The sequence below is a fragment of the Notamacropus eugenii genome, chromosome 1 (genome assembly GCF_028372415.1).
Source record: "Notamacropus eugenii isolate mMacEug1 chromosome 1, mMacEug1.pri_v2, whole genome shotgun sequence".
NCBI lineage: Eukaryota > Metazoa > Chordata > Mammalia > Diprotodontia > Macropodidae > Notamacropus > Notamacropus eugenii.
In genome coordinates, this window is record NC_092872.1 from 664,404,265 (window position 1) to 664,425,700 (window position 21,436).

Here is a 21,436-nt window from a genome sequence, read left to right on the forward strand (position 1 = left end):
GAAGACAATAATATCAAAACAGCTATAAGCAAAGCCTCAAGAAAAATGTGATTCAACATAAGCCCATAAAGAATTCCTGGAAGAGCTAAAAATGACTTAAAAAATTAAATAAGAGTGATAGAGAAAATAAATGAGATCAATGAAAGAAAAATATGAAAGGACAATTAACACCTTGGTAAAAGAGACACAAAAAATACTGAAGAGAATAAATTAAAAGCAAAATTAGCCAAATGGAAAAAAGAGCTACAAAAGTTCACCGAAGGAAATAATTCCTTAAAATTTGCAGTTGGGCAAATGGAAACTAATGACTTCATGAGACACCAAGAAATAGTAGAACAAAATCAAAAGAAAGAAAAAAATAGAAAAAATTAAATTTCTTAACAGAAAAGCAACTGAACTGGAAAAGAGATTGAGGAGAGATCATTTAAGAATTATTGAACTGCCTGATGGCCATGATCAAAGAAAGAGCCTACACATCACATTTCAAGAAATTGTAAAGGAAAACTACCAAGACATCCTAGAAACAAAAGAGAAACTGAAACAATCCATCAATCACCTCCTGAAAGAGATCCCAAAATGAATACTTCCTGGAATATTACAGTCAATTTCCAGAGCTCCCAAGTAAAAAAAAGAAAATATTTCAAGGAACCAGAAAGAAACCTTTTCAATACTATGGACCCATACTCAGGATCACATAAGATTTAGCAGCTTCATGTTAAAGGAACAAAGGGCTTGAAATATATTTTAGAAGGGAAAAGAAATAGGATTACAATGAAGAATAACCTACCCAAGAAAATTGAGTAGAATCCTCCGGGGGGGGGGGGTGGGGGTGGGGGGGAGGAATGGGAAATAAATATTTAATGAAATAGAAAAGTTTCCAGCATTCCTAATAGAAAGACTAGAGATGAATAGAAAATTTGACTTTCAAATCCAAGAATCAAGAAAAGCACAAAGTGAGCATGAAAGATATCATAAGAGACTGGATAAGATTGAACTATTTACATTCCTATATAGAAAGATGATACTTATAACTCCTAAGAACTTCATCATTATTAGAGCAGTTAGAAGGACATTACATAGAAGGACTCTACATAAACAGAGGGCATGGAGGTGAGTCAATTATTTGGGGATGATCTAAAAAAATGGATTGGTGATAAAGAGAGATGCCCTGGGAGAAGGAGGAAGGGAAAGGAAGAATGAAGAATATGGTCTTGCATAGAAGAGGTGCACAAGGAAAAGTTTTTGCAATGGAAGGGGAAATGGTGATTGTGGGGAGATGGGTAATGGTGGGTATACCTCGCTCTTATCTTTTCAAGAGGGGAAAATATATACTCATTTTTTAATAGAAATCTATCTAACAGCAAAGTAGGGAAGTAGGAAGAGAAAGCGTTAAGAGAAAGAGGAGGACATGATAAAAAGGAGGGCAGACAAAAGAAGGAAGTGGTCAGAACCAAAGCAGACTTTAGGGGAGGGACAGGACAGAAAGAGAGAGAGAGAAGGATAAACAGAAGAAAATAGGGAAATGCACAGTTAGTAATCATAACTGTGAATGTGAATGGGATAAACTCACTCATAAAATAAGTGGAGAGAAGAATGGATAAGAAACCAGAAACCAATTAATTATATGTTGTATACAAGAAATACATTTGAAAATGAAAGACACACAGGTAGTTAAAATCAGGTTCTAGAGCAGAATGCATTATGTTTCACCTGAAGTAAAATTGTCAGAGGAAGGAGACTTGAACTCAGACAAATTAAAAGCAAAAATAGACCTAAATAAAAGAGATAACCAGGGAAATTACATCTTGCTAAAAGGAACCATAGACAATGAAGTAATATAAACTAACACTACATATATATGCATCAAACAGTATATCATTCAAATGCTTAAAGGAAAAATTTACATGAATTAAAGAAGGAAATTGTAAAACAATACTAGTGGGGGACCTAAGCTTTACTCTCTCAGAACTAGATAAATCTAACGATAAAATAAATAAGAAAATTAAGGAGATTAACAGAATTTTAGTAAAGTTATATGTGATAGACCTTGGAAGTGGGGGGAGAGGAATGAAAGGGAATAGAAAAGAGTGTATACCCTTTCCTTAGCTGTACACATCTTGACAAAAAAATTGACTATATATTAAGGCATAAAAACCTCATAACCAAATGTAGGAAAGCAGAAATATTCAATGCACCCTTTTCAGACCATAAAAATTACATTCAATAAAGGGTCATAGAAGCATAGACTTAAAATTAATTGGAAACTAATTTCATTCTAAAGAATAAGTGGGTCAAGAACAAATCACAGAAACAATCCATAATTTCATTAAAGAGGACAACAATGAGATAACATACCAACATTTGAAGGATTCAGCCAAAGCAATTCAAAGGAAAAATTTATTTCTCTAAATGAATATCAATAAAATAAGAAAAAGACCATGAATTATGCATACAACTAAAAAATAGATTAGCAATTTAAAAATGCCTGATGGAAGTTCTGAAAAATCAAAGGAGAGATTAAAATTGAAAGGCAAATAATTGAAGTAATAAATAACACTAGGAGCTGGCTTTATGAAAAAAAAACCCCAATAAAATAGACAAACCATTGGTTAATTTCATTTGAAAATAGAAGAAAATCAAATTACCAGAATCAAAAAGGAAAAAGGAGGATGCACTATCAATGACAATGAAATTAAATCAATTATTGAGTTACTTTTTCCAATTATATTCCAGTAAAGCTGATCATCTAAGTGAAATGGAGCAATGTTTACAAAAATATAAATTGCCTGTATTAACAGGAGAGGAAAGAAAATACTTAAATAACCCTATCTTAGAAAAAGAAATTGAATGAACCATCAATGAACTCCCTAAGAAAAAATTCCCAAGACCAGATGGATTTACAAATGAATTCTACCAGACATTTAAGGAACAATTGATCCAAATATGATATAAACTATTTTTAAAAATAGTTCACATTTTTATATAAAAAAGAAGTCCTACCAAATTCCTTTTGTGACACAAATGTAATTATGATACCTAAACCTGGGAGAGAAAAAAAAAACAAAGAAATAAATAAAATACTAGCAAGGAGGTTATAAAAATGTATCACAAAGATCATGTACTATAACCTGGTAGGATTTATGCCAAAAATACAGGGCTGGTTCAATATTAGGAAAATCATAACAATATTAAAAATGACAAAAATCATGTGATTATTTTAATAGACGCAGAGAAGAATTTTGACAAAATACAACAACCATTCCTACGAAAAATGCTAGAAACAAACCTTGCTTAAAATGATACATAGTATCTATCTAAAACCAAGAGCAAGAATTATCTGTAATAGGAATAAGGTAGAAGCCTTCCCAATAAAATAAAGAATGTCCATTACCACCATTATTATTCAATATTGTGTTAGAAATGCTAGGTACAGCAATAAGACAAGAAAAAGAAATTAAAGGAATAAAAACAGGCAGTGAAAAACAAAACTAGTTCTCTTTATAAATGGTATAATGGTATACTTAGATAACCCTCCATTTGTTTTTTGTCTTTTGTTTTCTAAGAAGACCAATGACATCATGGGGTGATGTCTTGACTCGTGTGTGAATTGGATTTAGGGGAGGCAGTGTTGTACAGTCATCAGTTTCACTCTCTTCCAGAGTCATCAAAATCCAGTGGAAAGACAAAAAGTCAAAATGACTGAGGATGGCCCAGGATGCAGTGGATGACCTTGGTGTCTTTGATGTCTGACCAACCTCTCATAGCACCTGCTTCAGTTGCCTTCATGGCTGTTGGAACAAGCTGTTCCCATCCACCCATTCCATAGTGGTAAGTCTTCATACTCTTGGGGTAGACAACCCCCAACTTACTGAAAGGTTTGAGACCTCTTAGTGACCCTCAACTTCATGTAGCCTGAAACCTGAGACAGTTTTACCTTGGTGTGGTGGCCACACATGCTATAGCTTCTTAGGTGGGAGTTGAGTAACAAGTAGTCGCCAAAGATGCATGAGTAGCCCTGAAAGTAACTCAGTAAGCTCTCACATCAGAGGTGCTAGTCCACCTTGAACATCCCATACACTCTAAATAACCCTAGAAAGTCAGCTAAAAAACTAGCTGAAATAATTAACAACTTTGGCAAAGTTGCCGGTTATAAGATAAACTCACATAAACCATCAGCATCTATATATTAAAAAAAAAAGAAAGAGAAATTACATTTAAAATAATTGCAGAAAATGAAAAACATTTGGTAGTCTACCCGCCAAGACAAACCCATGGATTATATGAACAAAATGACAAAATATTTTTCACACAAATAACAGATCTAAACAATTCAAGAAATATTTGCTGCTTATGGATAAACTGAAACAATATAATAAAAGTGGCAATTCTACTTAAACAATGTATTTATTCAGTGCCACACCAAACAACCAAAGAATTATTTTATAAAGGTAGAAAAAATAAGAACAAAATTTATCCAGAAGAAGAAAAGGTCAAGAATAACAAAGGAACCAATTTTTTAAAATGTGAAGGAAGATAGCCTAGGGGTACCAGATTTCAAATATATTGCAAGACAGTAATCATCCAAACAATCCAGTACTGGCTAAGAAATAGAGTGGTGAATTAGTGGAATAGATTATGTACATAATACATAGCATTAAATAACCATAGTAATCTGTGTTTGATAAATTCCAAAATCCAAGTTTTGGGGACAAGAACTCACCATTTGACAAAATTTCTGAGAAAACTGGATAGCAGTTTGGTAGAAGTTAGTTAGGGAAAGATCTCATACCACATACTAAGATAAGGTTAAAATGGGTACTTGCTTTAGACATAAAGGGTGGTATCATAAGGAAATTAAGGGACATGGAAAATTTTTACTTGTCATATTTATGAATAAGGTAAGAGTTTATGACCATAAGAGAGATAAAGAAAATCACAGAAAATAAAATAGATAATTCTAATTACACAAAATTGAAGAGTTTTGCACAAATAAAAGCAATGAAATCAAAATGAGAAGAAAACCATTATCCTGCGGGGGGACTATGAGGGAGGATTTTACAACAAATATCTTTGACAGAGACCTCTGTTCTCAAAGATATAGGGAACTTAGTCAAATTTATATTTAAAAAATGAGTCATTCCCCAATTGATAAGTGACCAAAGGATATGAATAGGCAAAAAGGATATAAAACTGTGCATACTCTTTGATCCAATAATACCACTACTAGGTCTGTATCCCAAAGAGGTGAAAGAAAAAAGAAAAGGACTTATATGTATAAAAATATTTATAGGAGCTCTTTTTGTGGTGACAAAGAGTTGGAAGTTGAGGAAATGTCTATCAGTTGGGGAATGGCTGAACAAGTTGTGGCATATGATTGTGGTGGAATAATACTGTGTTATAAGAAATAGTGAGCAGGATAGTTTCAGAGAAAAAAACCTGAGAAAATCTATATGAACTGATGCAGAGTGAAATGAGCAGAACCAGGAGAACATTGTACACAGTAACAGCAATATTGTAAGAATGATCAAAAGTGAAAGACTTAGTTACTCTGATGAATGCCGTAATCCAAGACAATTTGGAAGGACTCAGGATGAAAAATGTTATTTATCTCCAGAGGGAGAACTGATGAACTCGGAGTGCATATTGAAGCATACTTCTCTCTTGCTTTTTATTTATTTTTTGCAACACGACTAATATGGAAATATACTTTGCATGACTTCATATATATAATTGATATACCACTTGACTTCTCAATGGATGGGTGTGTTCATCCTTCATTGTCAAAGAAGATCATGCCATCAGAGAAATAATGACATGACTTGCACTTGACTTTGTTTTGAGTGTGAGAGGGCTGTGAAGCTTCACTTCTCCTCCAGAGCCATCTGAATCCAGTGACCAGATATTCATCAGGATGACTGGAGATGACCCAGGATGAGGCAATTGGGGTTAATTGACTTGTCCAAGGTCACACAGCTATTGAGTGTTAAGTGTCTGAGGTGAGATTTGAACTCAGGTCCTCCCGACTCCTGCACAGGTGCTCTATCCTCTGCACCACCTAGCTGCCCTCAATGCATGGGTAGTGACAGTAGAAGGAAAGAGAATTTGAACTCAAAAAAAAATTTAAATGACTGTTACAAATAAACAAGAAAAAACTTGTTGAAGAATTCAATGTGCTGTTATGTCTTTCAAAGAATTTTGTATTATTTTTAGGTATACATGGGTAAACGTTGTTGAAGTTTTTAAGAACAATGAGATCTTAATATTATCTACATCATTCCCACAAAAATTTTACATTGCTATGTGGCACCTACCATTGCACGTATGCACAGGAAGGTGATACTTAAACAGATATCATCCCAGAGTTCACTAGTTGGTATTATGTTTGTACTTTGATTTCTGTTTTGGAGGGTTTCTGGGAGGAAAAAAAGCTTTAAGGTAGAAGGAGTGGTATTCTCACTATTACTCACAATATAAATGGAAAAGCATATATGGAAAAGCAGGGCACCTAACTTCTGGGTGCTGACTCTCCTCCCTCCTTCTTCTTAGACCCAATGTGTAGACAGTGGAGAACTGGAGCAGAGGTTGTTCTTCTAACTCTTCCATACCCACTGAATAAAGAACTAATTAATAACTATACATTGGTGCCATTTGTAGAGCAGCCAGAGAGAATTATACATTTTCCTTCCCTTGTCTGTTAAAGAGAAATTGGCTTAAATCTTACATTTCTGTTAAGCTCATTAATAATTTCTTTTCCTTTTGGGAGAAAGTTGAGCTCAGGAGAAACTGATACTGCCTGTACATCCAGAAGTGCTAGTCATTGGCTTGCTGTCTAAATAAGTCATCTCCCCTTCTCCCACCTCCATTGCTCACTCTACTTTCATTACTATGGTTTTACTTCCCCTTTTATATGAAAGAAAATCTATCATCTACTAATCTTTATTTATGTGATTAATGTGGGTATGGGTAGAGATTTGGGGAAAAGTTTGGACTTTTGAAAAGGGATGCCTTTCCTGAGGCTGTTTGAAGAAAGCCAAAAGTAGCCTGTGACTCATTCAGAAGTCACATATAAAATGGTATATTATCTCATTGTTGTCATACTACCTAACATGCCTTTTTATTTTTTCCTAAGATATGTTTTAAATTAATTAGTTTTTCAGGACATTATTATAGAACCTTTATTTAAATCCATACCTTTTGCTTATATTTCTTCTATTTCTATTTTTCTTTTTTCATTCCATAAAGAATATGGTTAATATCTTTGCCTTTTTCATATTTACTTAGTTATTTCCTTGGCTTGGCACATGGTCTGTTTTTGAAAAGGTACCATGTGAGGTTGAAAATAAGTACATGCTTTAATGATTCATTCATAAGACATCATAAGTCTTTCAAAATCTAACTTTTCCAGCACAGAATCATAGATTTAAAGCTGGAAAGGACCTTCAAGAATATCTAATCCAAATACCTTATTTTACAGATGAGACAACCAAGGATGAGAGGGTTAAGTGACAGACCCAGATTTATTCAAATAGTAAGCAGCAGAGACAGGCTTTGAACCTAGGACTTGGCCTTGGGTCTGTGAAGGGCTACTAAATTGTCAATCATGTGTGAAAGCAGAGCACTCTTATTCCAGATATTTTTCAGGAAAGTTACTCTGATAATTCTCTCATCCTCACTCAGCAATAATTTATTCCATAGTGATCTAGACAGCTGACTTATTGTTTTAAAAACCTATCACATTTTTATTAAATGCTGATGCTAATGAAAGATTTTTTTCATTGAAAACTATCTTGGGGAAGTAATATGCCCATTGAAAACACTGCATTAGCCTCTGACAATTAATATTTTGATGATCTTGGGAAAGTTATTTAATCTCTCTGAGCCTCACTTTTCCTTACCATTAATATGGGAATAATAATACCCATAACAAGATTATGAGAAACAACTGAAATATTGTAAGTAGAGCAATTTCCAAACTGCAAATTATTGTATAAAGTAGGTTATTATTATATTTAAATGAAATTAAGAAATATCTATCATGGGGGTGAAGCCAAGGTGGCAAAGTAACAGCAAGGACTTTCTAGAGTGCTCCTACCAAGGCCAGTCAGATACATATGAAAAATGGCTCTAAACAAATTCTGGAGCTGCAGAACCCACAGAATGACAGAGTGGAGCAAATCACCAACCTAAGACAGACTGGAAGGTCACTGGGAAGTGTCTATTGTGCCATGCTGGGAGTAGAGCACAGTCCAGTATGGGTTGCAAGTGCACAGAGAGGACCTGAGAAGGACTTAGGGGGACTGAATCTCTCACACCTGTGGTGGTTTCCAGACTTCATGACCCCAAAATGCTGAGGATAAATTGAAAGATTATTGAGAAAAGCCTGTGTGACCAGTGCAGGAGAGTGGAGTGGTCCGGCCCCAGCCTCAGGGTGGCAGAAAGGAGAGGAGGTGGAGGAACCAAGCAGGGGCAGCTGCAACAACTGTTTGTGGAGCTCTAGGCCCACAGATCATAGGGGGGATCAAGCAACTCACAGTAGAGTCCCCTCCCCCCTGGAAGCAGAGAACCACCTTGATAAAGAGCTCAAAAGTCAAGTAAATGGCTGGGGAAATGAGCAAAAGAGGGAAAAAGGATCAGACTATAAAATCCTACTTTGGTGACAAGGAAGACCAAAGCATGCAAACAGAAGAAAACAAAGTCAAAGCTCCTCCATGCAAAGCCTCCAAGAAAAATATGAATTGGTCTCAGGCAATAGAAGAGTTCAAAAAGGACTTTGAAAGTCAAGTAAGAGAAGTAGAGCAAAAATTGGAAAGAGAAATGAGAGTGATGCAAGAAAATCATGAAAAATGAGTCAACTGCTTGCTAAAGGAGACTCCAAAAACACTGAAGAAAATAATACTTTAAAAAAATAGACTAACCCAAATGGCAAAAGAGATCCAAAAAGCCAATGAGGAGAAGAATGCTCTAAAAAGCAGAATTGGCCAGATAGAAAAGCAAATCCAAAAGGTCACTGAAAAAAATAATTCCTTAAAGATTAGAATGAAGCAGATGGAAGCTAATGACTTTATGAAAAATCAAGTAATTATAAAACAAAACCAAAGGAATGAAAAAATAGAAGACAATGTGAAATATCTAATTGGAAAAACAACTGACCTGGAAAATAGATCCTGGAGAGACAATTTAAAAATTATGGGACTACCTGAAAGCCACGATCAAAAAAAGAACCTAGACATCATCTTTCATGAGATTATCAAGGAAAACTGCCCTGATATTCTATAACCAGAGGGTAAAATAAATATTGAAAGAATTAACTGATCACTTCCTAAAAGATATCTGAAAACAGAAACTCCTAGGAATATTGTAGCCAAATTCCAGAGCTCCCAGGTCAAGGAGAAAATATTGCAAGCAATCAAAAAGAAACAATTTGAGTATTGTGGAAATACAATGAGGATAACACAAGATCTAGCATCTTCTATATTAAGGGATCAGAGGGTGTGGAATATGATATTCCAGAAGTCAAAGGAACTAGGATTAAAACCAAGAATCACAAAAATGGTCATTCAATGAAATAGAGGACTTTAAAGTATTCTTGATGAAAAGACTAGAGCTGAATAGAAAAATTTGAACTGCAAACACAAGAATCAAGAAGAGCGTGAAAAGGTAAACAGGAAATGCAAATCATTCGGGACTTACTAAAGTTGAACTGTTTATATTCCTACATAGAAAAATAATATTTATAACTCTTGAGATTTCTCAGTATTGGAATAGTTGGAGGGATTATATACATACATATACATACATATAGACAAAGGACATAAAGTGAGTCGAATGGGAAGGGATGATATCTGAAAAAATAAAGTTAAGGGGTGAGAGAGGAATATATTGGGAGGAAAAAAGGAGAAATGGAATGGGGCAAATTTTCTCTCATAAAAGAGGCAAGAAAAAGGTTTTTCTATGGAGAGGAAAAGGAGGGAGGTGAGAAGGAAAAAGTAAAGCTTACTCTCATCACATTTGGCTTAAGGAGGGAATAACACGCATGCTCAATTTGGTATGAAAATCCATCTTACACTACAGGAAAGTAGAGGAGAAGGGGAGAAGTGAGGTGGGGGGGGTGATAGAAGGGAAGGAAAATAGGAGGAGGGGGTAATTAGAAGTAAACATTTTTGGGGAGGGACAAAGTCAAAAGAGAGAATAGAATAAATAGGGAGCAGGATAGGATGGAGGGAAATATAGTTAGTCTTTCACAACATGACTTTCATGGAAATCTTTTGCACAACTACACATGTATAACCTATATTGAATTGCTTGCCTTCTCAGTGGGGATGGGTGGGGAGGGAGGGAGCAAAGTTGCAACTCAAAGTTTTAAAAGCAAATGTTAAAAATTATTTTTACATGCAACTGGGAAATAAGAAATACAGATAATGGAATATAGAAATCTATCTTGCCCTACAAGAAAATAGAGACGATGGGAATAAGGGAAGGGAGTGGTGTGATAGAAGGGAGGACAGATTAGAATAAGGGGTAATCAGAATACCCAGTGTCTTGGAATAGGGGGAGGGGAGAGAACTCAAAATCTTGTGAAAATGAATGTTGAAAACTACAAATCTATAAATTAATTAAGAAAGAAATATGTATCATGTACAAGGTACTATGATGTTCAAAGGTAATTAAAAAACAAAAAATGCAAAATTTTACAACCAAAGGACCATTCATATGCAGGCATAACAACTGAACAACTGTGCCCACTTGCTAAATATCATCAAGGTTGTTGTCTGGGAACTGGTACAATACAAACAGCATCTGTCTTTTCTTTAACACCCCCAAGGAATTCCTGAAATCCAGGAAGTTTTTCATAAAAAGAGAGTTTAGAATGATGTGGTTAGTATAAGGATCTTTCAAAACCTACTCCCTTTAACTCAAAGGAAAAAACTCCTGCTGGAGAAATGAAAGACAGGAATTCATCCACAGAGTCTGAGGCCACTGAGGAATGAAATTCTTGACTTGTCCCAGGAATGAGCCAAATTTGACCTGAACATTCATGATCAATGCATGGATCTTCCTGGGGAAGAATGTGAACCTTGAATCAAGGACTAACCATAGAAAGAGAATTTGTCATATTCTGGTAAGAAACCTAACACTGGTTCCCTTTGGTATGAAACAGTATGACAATAGACAATTTCCAATATAACACCAGAATTATCGAAGGGCTTTATAAATGGCTGGAATTATTTCCTACAGGTTTTAGTACTTGGACCTCTTTGGAAGCAAGTCTCCATTAGGCTGCCGTAGAGACTGTTGCTCCTTACTTTTTCTGCTATTGCTTTCAAAGAGAAGTTTTTTACTGGACAGGACCTCAAAGGCATCCATGAATTTGTCTATGCACAGAACAATGTTACCTTGGCAGTTTAATTTGATTGAATATTTCCCTGGGATATTTATATGGAACCCAAAGAAAATAAGGATCATTTTTAATACTTGCCAATTTGGCATCCAATATCTCCAGCCATAAACATTATGTCTAATATACCTGAGAAAATGTTGATACACTGTGATGTGGGGCAGACATCATACAGATTAGTCTAAACAAAAACAGGAGAGTGACATTCAGCTCCATTCTCCACCAAACTGTAGTTATTCATTTTTGACATAAAAGTACAATTTGCATATCCTTTCAAGTCTGTTTGGCTGCAAACACATGTGTGTTGGGCACATAGAAATCCAAAATTTGTAAATTATTCAGAAATGACTGCCAAATTGTAATCAAGCAATGGAGAAACATTGCACAGCTGCAAGTCCATGAGGATGGGGGAGAAGTTTCTCAGGGCTCAGGAGTGTGTTTTAAATAGAACAGGGCTAAATTCCCCTGAGAAAACACCATTCAGAATTAGAAAAAAAAATGTTTACTTTGTTAATACATTCTCATGTATATGTCAATTTGTTTCATTTATTGAACATTACAGGCATGGGGCAGGAGGGACAATTTCTGTATTTTGATGTTAAGTAAGTAAGGTGCTTTCCAATGGAAAATTAAACACCATGGTTAAGCTGTGATGTGAATTCCTGCCACAGACCCCAAACATCTTTTGTAACACATGAGTAGAGAGTAATTATATTAGGAGTTAATTAGTTATTTTGTAGAATACTCTCAGCATCCTTTATTTTGCTACTTCCTAAAAAGAATAGAGGTTGTAGAGACTCTATGGCACAAGTAGTTACACTACTAGAGAAATACATGTTTGACTCAATTCAGTTGTTTTTAAAAGTCAAATTCAGTTCAACAACTGTCCTCCCTTAAACCTGATGATGCCAAATGCCCCATTCAACTAACTGTTTTTTATTAGCACTGGATAGACACAGCATTATTCTGCTTTGCTTCTGGAAATAATGATGAGGAGGAGGATGAGGATGATGATGAGAATGATAATCACTTGCACATCTTTATTTAGTACGTTGGAATTTTCAAAGCATTTCCTTCAAAACAATCAACAATCACCAACATTTATCAAGTGCCTACCACTTGTCTAATACTACACTAATTCCTCTGGATGCAAATGCAAAAAAATGAAATAACCCCTACTCACAAAAAATGTTTAACCTGAAGCTATATACGACAGAAATTATTATTTCCATTTTAGGGATGAGTAAAATTAGGCTCAAAAAGGTTACATAACTTTCACATACTTGGCAAGCATTTATTTAACACCTACTTTGTGCTAAGCATTGTAGAAGTGCTAGGGATTCACAGACAAAAATGAAACAGTGCTTGTCCTCAAGGAGATTACATTCTATTGGGAAAAACACATGCAAATATAGGTGTATAAAGAATAAATGCAAAATAAATATGATGTCATTTAGAGAGGGAGAGATTAGGAAAGACTTCAAGTAGTGCTCCAGCTGAGTCTAGAAGGAAATAAAGATTTCTACAAGAAGGTAGCACATTCTAGGCAACAGCCAATGCAAAGGTACAGAGTATTTAAAGAAAAATAAGGAAGTGATTTTGACTAAATTACACAGTATTATAGCAAGTAACTGCCATTATCAGGACTTGAACACAGCATTGTGGACTCCAATGTATCATTCTTTGTGGTAAAGGAGGAATATCTCTTTCATATTCCCTGAAAATGGCTCTTAGGATGATTCTCAGAGCTGTTAATAAATGTAAGTATTTGGTTAGGTGGCACAGTGGATAGAGCACTGGGTTTAGAGTAGGAAGACTTCCTAAGACTGGGATAGTAAACCCATCCCCACCACTACTTCCACTGGAAGCACAGCCCTACCTTGATAAAGGAATAGAAAGTCAAGTGTTTAGCTGGGAAGACGAGTAAACATCATAAAAGAACTCAGACTATAGAACCTTACTTTGGTGACAAGGAAGATCAGGCCATACAACCAGAGCAGAACAGCAGAATCAAAGCTTCTATGTCAAAAGCCTCCAACAGGAATATGAATTTGTCACAGGCCATGGAGGAGTTCAAAAAAGATTTTGAAAACCAAGTAAGAGAAATAGAGGAAAAATGGGAAGGGAAATGAGAGTGATGCAAAAAAATAATGAAAATTGAATCTATAGCTTGCTAAAAGAGACCAAAAAATACTGAAGAAATAACACCTTAAAAACAGACTACCCCAAATGACAAAAGAAGTTCAAAAAGCCAATGAGGAGAAGAATGCCTTAAAAAGCAGAATTGACAAAAGGGAAAAGGAAGTCCAAAAGCTCTCTGAAGAAAATAATTCCTTCAAATTAGAATGGAGCAAATGGGAGCTAGTAACTTGATGAGAAATCAAGAAATTATAAAACAGAACCAAAGGAATGAAAAAATAGAAGACAATGTGAAATATCTCATTGGAAAAATTGGAAAATAGATCCAGGACAGATGATCTAAAAATTATTGGACTACCTGAAAGCCATGATCAAAAAAAGAGCCTAGACATGATCTTTCAAGAAATTATCAAGAAAAATTGGCCTAATAGTCTAGAACCAGAGGATAAAATAAAAATTGAAAGAATCCACCTATCACTTCTGGAAAGAGATCCTAAAAGGAAAACTCCTAGGAATATTGTAGCCAAATTTCAGACTTCCCAGGTCAAGGAGAAAATATCGCAAGCAGTTAAAAAGAAACAATTTGAGTATTATGGAATTACAATCAGGATAACAATACAAGATCTAGCAGCTTCTACATTAAGAGATTGAAGTGCTTAGAATATGATATTCTGGAGGTCAGAGGAGCTAGGATTAAAACCAAGATCACCTACCCAGCAAAACTGAGTATAACCCTTCAGGGGGAAAAATGGAACTTCAATGAAACAGAGGACTTCCAAGCATTCCTGTTGAAAGTACCAGAGCTGAATAGAAAATTTCACTTTCAAATACAAGAATCAAGAAAAGCATGAAAAAGCAAACATGAAAGAAAAATCATGACTTTTTAAAATTGAGCTATTTACATTCATACATGGAAAGATGATATTTATAACTCATGAGACCTTTCTCAGTGTTAGGGTAGTTTGAGGGAATAGACAGACAGACAGACAGACAAGTAGGTAGGTAGGTAGATAGGTAGGTAGAGGGCACAGGGTGAGTTGAATATGATATCTAAAAAATAAAATTAAGGGTGAGAGAGGAATATTTTGGGAAAAGAAGAAAGGGAGAGATAGATGGGATAAATCATCTCTCATAAAAGAGGCAAGAAAAATGTTTCACAATGGAGGGGAAGAGGGAGGAGGTGAGAAGGAATGAGTGAACCTTACTCTCATCAGATTAGGCTTAAAGAGAGAATAACATACACATCAACTGCGTATCTTACCCTACAGGAAAGCAGAGGGGAAGGGGATAAGAGGGGGGAGATGATAGAAGGGAGGGCAGATTGGTGGAGGGGGTAATCAGAAGCAAGCACTTTAGAAAAGGGACAGGGACAAAGGAGAAAACAGAATAATTGGGGGGTGGGATCGGATGGAGGAAAAATATAATTAGTCTTTCACAGCATGGCTATTATGGAGGTGTTTTGCATAACTACACATGTATAACCTATATTGAATTGCTTGCCTTCTCAATGGGGATGGGTGGGGAGAGAAGAAGGGAGAGAATTTGGAACTCAAAGTTTTAAAAACAAATGTCAAAAAAATTGTTTTTACAAGCAACTGGGAAATAAAATATACAGCCAATGGGGTATAGAAATTTATCTTGCCCTTCAAGCAAGCAAAGGGAAAGGGTAGGGGAGGGGGGAGGGATGATAAAAGGAAGGGCAGAGTGGGGGAAGAGGTAATCATAATGTATGCCATCTTGGAGTGGGGAAGAGGGAAGATGGGGAGAAAATTTGGAACTCAAAATCTTGTGGAAATGAATGTTGAAAACTAAAAATAATTTTTAAAAAAAACAGTCAGGAAGACACCTCTTTGTGAGTTCAAATCTGACCTCAGACTTACTAACTTACTAACTGTGTGACCCTGAGCATGTCACTTAACATTGTTTGTCTCTGTTTCCTTCTACGTAAAATGAGCTAGAGAAGGAAATGACAAACCACTCCAGTATCTTTGCCAGTAAAATGGTAAATGGAGTCACAAAGAGTGGGAAATGACTGAAAATGACTGAACAACAAAAGCCTCAGCCCTGATACTTTCCACCGTCTCTCCAGTGTCTTCTTCTCTGTTTAGGAGTCAGCTAAATATTTCCTTCAGAGGATCTGAATAGATGGAAGACCATTTCAAAAGTAATTTGAGATCACAAGGTGATGTTTGGTACAACAGAACATACTTAATAAGCCACAGAATTCAGACTGTAATGAAGACCATGTTATTTGGTAATCTTTCAAGAGAAAGAATTATGAATTAGTTCAGAGACAGTGAAAACACTTTGTTTTTGTCTTTCTTTGTATCTCCAGTGCCTAACACAGTATTGTGCACATAGTAAGCGCTTAATAAATGACTGTTGACTTGCCTTGTGGTAAATTATTGAGAGTAACTGAACTTTGGTCCTGGGTTCACTCATTCATCATATACTCAACAAACAATTAGTGACCATGTATTGTTTCTTCCCTTAGACTTTTAGAACCTGAAAGAGCTGTATGTCATAACTGAGTTTTAACTCCTTCAAATTTGATTAAAACTTTTTTGGAATCCCCTCCTTATTTGGAATCCCCATGCAGCCTTAGAGTCTGCAAAATAATTTGTACACATCATGTCACTTGGGCATCATGGCACCTTTATGAGGTAGGCACACTCGGGCATCATGGCACCTTTATGAGGTAGGCACTGCAGGTGTCATCCTGTTTTACAGATGCGAAAAACAGGTTTGGAGAAATTAAGCGAGAAAGGAAATTATTCTCATGAGGTGAAAAAACAAGATGAACACAGAAGATAGAAGCAAGGGCAGGTTACTGAGGAGGAATAGAAAAGCATGGGAAAATCCCATTGGAAGAGTCAGAACGAGCTGACTGGTGAGGGAACCTTAGAAATAATTTTAAAAAAAGAAGGTTTGTGGAGTGGGCTTTGAAAGGAAGGAAAAGGAGCATCACAGAAGGCTAGGCCAGCTGCTCAGGGAGGATAGAATGACAATAACTGACCTCAGAGAGAAGCAAAGCTGCTAATTTTTTTTTTATTTTGCTTGTTTTCTCTGCCAAGGAGAATGACCTTTAAAATGGAAAGGACAGAGCCAAAATGACTAATAGAGAGTTGATACCCAAGATCAGTAAGGTGATATCAAGAGCTTTAGCTGACCTTGATGAATTCAAGTCACCTGGCCTACATGAACTCTATCTTCAGGTACAGAAAGAACTGGCAGATGTGATTGCTGAATCATTGTCAGTGATATTTGAAAGATTACGGAGGACAGTGTATCTCTACTGCAAGACTGACAAGGGGCAAATGTCCTAGTTTAAAGAAAAAGATTGGGGGGTGGGGTGGAAGAATGGAATCCGCTAACTGTAGATCAGAGAACTTGGCAAAATACTAGCATGTATTATTAGGGAAAAAAAGAATTATTTTAACAATTATTTAAAAGATCTACTAGGTGCCAGGCTAAGGATTTTACAAATATTCTTTCATCTGATCCTTTCAACAACCCTGTGAGGTAGGTGCTGTTATGACCCCCATTTTAAAGGTGGAGCAAGTGAGGCAGACAGAGACTTGTCCAGTGTTACATACCAAGTATCTGAGGGCAGATTTGAACTCAGATCTTCCTGACTCCAGACTTAGTCCTCCATCCACTGCAGTATGTAGCTAATTAGTGACTGTCTAGAAAAATGAAGCTGTGATCACAAAGAACCTCCATGGCATTATAAAAAACAGTGTACCGAGTTAATCTAATTTCTTTTGTAATCCTCTGTTCACAGGCTAAGGCCCAGAAAGCACTGACATAGACACATCAGACTCCAGAAAGAGTGAATAGACTGTCCCAGAATTCATCAATTTGGTGATGTCCTACATAAGATATTGTTCCCTAGGATGGCTAGGTGGCACAGTGGATAGAAAGTGGGATCTGGAATCAAGAAAACCTGAGTTCAAATCCAGCCTCCAACATTTGCTAGTGTGACCCTGAGCAAGTCATATATTCTCCATTTCCCTTAGTTTCTCATCATAAAATAAAGATAATAAGAGTACCTACCTCCCAGGCTTGTTATGAGGATCAAATGAAATTATCATAAAACACACAGTGCTTGGCACATAGTAAGCACTATATGTGTTATTGCTATTATTATATGTAAGCAATTTGATGGTTGGAGAGGATAGAAAAAAACTTTTGTGTAAAGAAAAAAGATTAGATTCACTTTTGAATAATGTAAGATAGGGCATCTTTCATATGTGAACAATTTGAATGCTGAGATCTGCAGAAAAAAAGAAATTGTGTGTGTAACACCCTTTCTGGGCTCATTTTCTTACCTTCTACTCCTATCATTGTGTGCATCTCTGTAAGGTAGCCAACTACTTCTTTTCTCAGGGATCTAGAGATAACTGCTTCTAGTTTTATTCATCATGAGCCCCCATCTTGAGCACTTTCCCTTCCATCAATTATCTCTTTTTTAAACAAAATTTTACTGATGTCATTCCTCAGATATTTGGATCCTGGATGATCCTGATGTTTTTCTTGAGTTGTTACTAGAAGATTCATCCATCTTGCTAGAAGTCTGCTTCTGCTTCTACTCCATTTTAAAATGTTGACACTTAAAAGAATCTATGATCTCATTGATACAGGTATTTCCTCCAACGATGTAAATCATGATCCATCCATCTATCCTATACAACTCCTGCCCATGTCCTCTTGTCAGTTGGTCAGGCTAATCTGATGTGGTACCATTGTGATGCATGTTAGAGTAAGACTTTCCCATCAGTCCAGTTTGAACATGGAAATCTCCTGCCACACTGTCTAATAATAGCAATTTCATCGTAACATCCCCACCTTCTTGCATTGGGTCTGGCATATAGTGAGTACTCTAATAAATGCCTATTGTTTAATTTTAGAACTATCTCTGCTCCTTCTGTCAGACTTCCATAGAATGTATGAAGCCACTCCTGTTGTCAGGATAATAACTTTGACATATTACATTTTCTATTTTCTTCAGCTCATTTTCCCAGTACTGTACACAATCCTCATTTGATTTTTCTTGGTCACTCCTACTACATAGAACAGCTATGTCAACATGTTTGAAGGGATAAGTGTCATTATTTTAAATTAAATAAGCCACCATTTGACTAAATTGACTTATTATTCAGGTTTACGTTAATGCATCCTGGAGCAATTAAAAAGCACATTCATATTTTAAATGCTTTGTTAACTCCTATAGTAACCCAATGGAGGGTCTCTCTTCTGGTGTGAGGTCTTAGCAACTTTGCCTGTTGACAGCCTAAAAAGGAAGCCACCCTTATTTTGGCTATGACTGTTGCTACTCCAAAGCATAAGCAAAAAACCATAATAATTATCAGCCAGTATTTCCAAAGCACCTTCTATGTACTAGTTACTCTGCTAAGCATTTTACAAATAGTATCTCATTGGATCTTCATAACAACACTGGGAGGTAGGTAGTATTATTATCCCCTTTTTACAGATGAGGGAACTGAGGCAGACAGAGATCAAGCCCAGGTCACACAGCTAGTAAGTGTTTGAGACTGAATTTGAATTCAGATCTTCCTGACGGTCAAGTCCAGTACTCTAATAACTATGTAACCTAGCATCCCTGGGATATAGGTGACAGATTTTACTGTTGAGTTGTAGAGCCATGTCCCAGGGGGTGATTTTAATTCTCTCTCTTGCCATCATTTTTTAAGCAAAGATATTATTGAAATAACTCGATAATAAAAGCAACAACAGAATATTACCCCCATAACCACTGAACTCACTTTTCCACAAATACACATACCTTCATTGGGAACAGTGAACCTGCAAGGAGGTCACATTATGCACACCTGATGAACAAGTAGTTTCAGGGTACATTCATGGAGGGGTGCCATTATTCGCGAAAGGGTGACTGCTGATATCTTCTCATGAGTGTTGTTCCCTGCTGGACCTGCTTCCTTTGGAGATGTTGATCTCCACTTAACTCTCCAGGTGTGACACTCCACAGCACCCCACCAGGCTTCAGGTTTCTACAACAGTTGGTCCTCAGCTATCTATCTGTAATCAGGGTCAGCTAAAACACTTTATAAAAGCCACTGAGGTTGCTGTTGTGAGTAAACATCTACTGTACCAGGAAAGATTCCAACTCTGTCTTGTCCCCTTTACACTTCTCAGGTTCAGGTGGTGGGGATACTAAGAGTTCAGGGATTAGTAAGTTTTATTTGTAGGAGCCTTACTTTTGCATCATCTTGTTCATCTTAACCAGTGTCCTACTCCTTTATCAACTTTCTTGTGAAATTATGAATTCCTCTTTTGGCTTAGTTGGGTGTTTCTGCAAGGACAGAAATAACTATGGGTCATTTTTTTAGCTTGGGGTTAAGGCACAAGATGCTATTGCCAACCCTCCAGCAAGGAGTATATTTTTAGAGCACACTTTTAAATGAAGATAAGGTAGGAGAGAGTGCTGGAATTGACTTCACAAAACATGGGTTAAGACCCTAGCTTTACCATTTATATTCCTTGAGCAAGTCCCTTTACCACTCTGGGCCTCAGTTTCCTCATCTTTAAAATATAGGTGCTGTATCAGATAATTATTTTCTAGAGCTGGAAAAAATAATATCAAAATTTATCTGGGGGGGGGTGGAGCCAAGATGGCGGAGTAGAAAGACGCACATACACATAGCTCCGAACCCACAACCCACAGAACGGCTAGAGGGGTCCAACTCACGGTGAATTCTGCACCCAGAGGCCATGGAATATTGGAGCGAGGGAGATTTCTGTTCCAGAGAGACCTGCAAACCTCTCGCAGGGGGTCCTTCATGCTGCGCTGCAGACTGGGCGCCGGGACTGGGAGCAGAGGGCAGCCCTGCAGCAGCCGCGACACCGTGAGGAAAAGATCCGAGCGGGCTACGGGGACGGGATCTCCAGCAGCCACGTGGGTCCCTCCACCCACAGAGGGACCTGCAAACCTCTTGCAAAAGGTCCGTCGAGCTGCAGACGCGGAGCCCAGCCCAGACCTGCGGCGGCTGCGGCTCTGAGAGGTACAGATCCGAGCAGGCTTCAAGGATGGGATCTCCAGCGGCGGCACAAGCCCCCCCACCCACAGGTGACGAGGGTCGGTGAGAGAGTCTCTTTGGCGGGTTGAGAGGGGAGTGGGGTGCCCCCATGGCTCGGGCCCCCCCCCGGGAGATAGAAGCTGAGAGGCGGCTGCAGACAGGGGCTCCCCAAGTGGCCGGGAGCCTGGATCCATTGTGGAAGGTCTGTACATAAACCCCCTGAGGGAACTGAGCCTGAGAGGCGGCCCTGCCCCGACCTGACCATCTGAACTTAATTCTCACACTGAATAGCAGCCCTGCCCCCACCAAAAGCCCTAAGGTGGGAAGCAGCATTTGAATCTCAGTCCCCAAACACTGGCTGGGAGGACCAGGAGGTGAGGTGGGTGTGAGGAGAATATTCAGAGGTCAAGTCACTGGCTGGGGAGAATGCCCAGAAAAGGGAAAAGAAATAAAACTATTGAAGGATACTTTCTTGGAGAACAGACATTTCCTCCCTTCCTTTCTGATGAGGAAGAACAATGCTTACCATCAGGCAAAGACACAGAAATCAAGGCTTCTGTGTCCCAGCCCACCCAATGGGCTCAGGCCATGGAAGAGCTCAAAAAGAATTTTGAAAATCAAGTTAGAGAGGTGGAGGAAAAACTGGGAAGAGAAATGAGAGGGATGAAAGAGAAGCATGAAAAGCAGATCAGCTCCCTGCTAAAGGAGACCCAAAAAAATCTTGAAGAAATTAACACCTTGAAAACTAGCCTAACTCAATTGGCAAAAGAGGTTCAAAAAGCCAATGAGGAGAAGAATGCTTTCAAAAGCAGAATTAGCCAAATGGAAAAGGAGATTCAAAAGC

The 21,436-nt window shown here is 37.3% G+C and overlaps 1 long non-coding RNA gene across 2 annotated transcripts in view; it reads right to left on the bottom strand.

Annotated features, from left to right (window-relative positions):
- The window catches only part of LOC140521063 (uncharacterized), a 35,977-nt gene extending 16,573 nt beyond the window's left edge, over positions 1-19,404 (bottom strand). For both annotated transcript variants that reach the window (XR_011972774.1, XR_011972773.1), the window contains exon 1: positions 17,866-19,404. This is a non-coding gene — a long non-coding RNA (uncharacterized lncRNA). The remainder of the gene's footprint in view (positions 1-17,865) is intronic.
- Positions 19,405-21,436: the final 2,032 nt, after the last annotated feature.